The sequence below is a fragment of the Salvelinus sp. IW2-2015 genome, linkage group LG1 (assembly GCF_002910315.2).
Source record: "Salvelinus sp. IW2-2015 linkage group LG1, ASM291031v2, whole genome shotgun sequence".
NCBI lineage: Eukaryota > Metazoa > Chordata > Actinopteri > Salmoniformes > Salmonidae > Salvelinus > Salvelinus sp. IW2-2015.
The window spans coordinates 39,528,300-39,531,107 of record NC_036838.1 but is presented as its reverse complement, the minus strand read 5'-3'; positions in this window follow the sequence as shown (position 1 = coordinate 39,531,107).

Genomic DNA, 2,808 nt, shown 5'->3' with positions numbered 1-2,808 from the left:
CGCTTGGTTCCCCAAAGCACTCCACCAAAGATCCCAACATCTTTACAAGATGATAATCGAGAAGCATCCGTCGGCTGCTATCACCGCCTGTGTAGGCAACTCTCCGCCCACAAACCGGTAAGAGCCTCAGAGAGGTAGTGAGGTCTGCCACAAACGCATCACCGGGGGCAAAAAACTACCTGCCCTCGAGGACCACTACCACCACCGGCCCACCCCCCGCCCGCCATTTTGTCACTTCACCAGGAGAGCATTAAAAGATCGATCAAGGGACAACAACCCACCACCCTACATTACTCATCTCATATGTATATACTGTACTCTATACCATCTACTGCATCTTACCTATGCCGTTCTGTACCATCACGCATTCATATATCTTTATGTACATATTCTTCATCCCTTTACACTTGTGTGTATAAGGTAGTTGTTGTGAAATTGTTATGTTAGATTACTCGTTGGTTATTACTGCATTGTCGGAAGTAGAAGCACAAGCATTTCGCTACACTCGCATTAACATCTGCAACCCATGTGTATGTGACAAATAAAATTTGATTTGAAGTAGATTATTGAGCAGAGCTTCAAACTGAAATAGACTTTTCTCAGGCTGTAAGAAGGTTAAATGGGTAAACATTGCTACCTTCTGGTGTGTTGGGGAAGTACACAGTATGAGGTCCCCCTTCTAAGTCCCCCCTTTGTAATTATTTTTGGCTAATTTGGCAAAAAAAAATTGTGGAATGCGGTAAGAAGATTACATAATTTATTGCAATACTGATCAACGGATTATCCCCCCCCAGCTCTCTGCCTCTCTGTCGCAGCTGGCAGGGACAGCCCCRGTCCAAACATAACCAGAAACCCAGAGAGAACACGTCTTATATAGTCAGTTATGATAATTAATGGTAATAACCCGAGTCTCCAGCATATCAAATTGTCAGTTCTCCCAATTAATGTCACCTCTCTGGGAGTACATTCAGCAGGCAGAGGAAAGAACAGTCACCTGTTTTGGCAACCTGAGCCTCACCACAGCAGACAGAGAGAGAGATGTTTACCTACACCTGAAAACCTACCAAACAATGATTTACATGATTTTAACTTAAACCTATCCAATGCATTATATAATATTTGTGTATGATGATACGTTATGTAATAGAGCTTGTCAATAAGGAACCATAGAACAGGTTAACATTTAATCCATTGTAGAGGCTCTTGTAGGTACACACTGAAGCCATGTTAAAGTGAGGGAGTTGAGGAGAGATGCAGAGTTTGAGGGGTATCTATAGATCAGATCTTTACTGGCCACATGTCCAAATACCTCCATGCCTCCACTCAGTTACCCAACTCAACCTACCTGGACTCAGGGGTAGACGTAACAGAGTAAACATACATCCGAGACACTCCAGTTGGTATGATATGTTACGTTTCGTATGGTATGTATTCATTTGTGGATGTCCRTCATCCATTTAGTATGCTATGTTCCAAATAAAAATTTGTATGATATGTTACGAATTCCAATTTGTTGTGGCTAATGTTAGCTAGGTGGCTAACACAATTACAAACCATTCTGGATTAATGCCTAAACTTAACGGTGGAGTTATTTTTGTTTTTATCCTATCCCAAACCTTAACCTTTAACATAACCATTCGGAATGAATGCCTGAACTTAACCTTTGAAATCTGACGTTTATGGATCTTCCGGCCACACACACCACACACACACACACACAACACACACACACACACACACACACCCACACACACACACACACACACACACACACCACACACACACACACACACACACACACCACACACACACACACACACACACACACACACCACACACACACACACACACACACACACACACACACACACACAACACACACACACACACACACACACACACACACACTCTCTCTCTCTCTCTTCTTTTGGTAAGCAGGGGCAGATGACTAGCATCACATGAATCTCAGAGGCAGAGGAAGGAACCCTCCAGGCCTTAGACCAATTACAGGCATGTAGGATCTTCATTTTCAGCCAGTTTGCTACAGGCAGGAAAAATAATCCTGACAGCAAAAGAGGAAATGTGATTATAATTCTGTACATTTTTTATAGGGTTTTCTCAATTGATTTATACTGTATTGACATCGTAATAATGTATTCACTTGTTCTGTAAAATATTGTCTAATTTACAACAATCAGGTAACTCTCTGACAATCCACATACTGGAGAACCACACTGCTAGACTATTATTTATTGTCCATTTGGTGATGGTGACACCAAAGACTGGAGAGGGAAGATCGCAGAGAGGCAATATTCCTGGCGTGTGCGTGTTGCGTGCCGTGCGTGTGTGATGCATTTAACTATATTGTTGGGACACAGAGTTCTCAACAAGAATAGTAAACAAACAAAAACTGGGGACATTTTGTTATCCCTACAAGGTCAAAATGCTATTTTCTAGGGATATAGCGCTTAAGCGTTTGAATTAGTCTTATGGTTATTGGAAGGGTGTAGCGAGCTTAGCGTAGCTTTTAGGGTTTAGACTGAGCGTTAGTTTTTAGGTTAGGAGCTAGGTTTAGTTTTAGGGTTAGGAGCTAGGGTTTGGTTTAGGTTCAGTTTTGGGGTAAGGTTAGGGTTAGGTTTAGGGTTAGGAAAATAGATTTGAATGGACGGATTGTGTTAGGTATACAAGGTTGTGTGTGTGTGTGTGTGTGTGTGTGTGTGCTGTGGTGGTGTAGTTGTGTGATGTGTGTTGTGTGTGCGTGTGTGTGTGTGTTGGTGTGTTGTGTGTGTGTGTGTGTGTGTGTGTGCT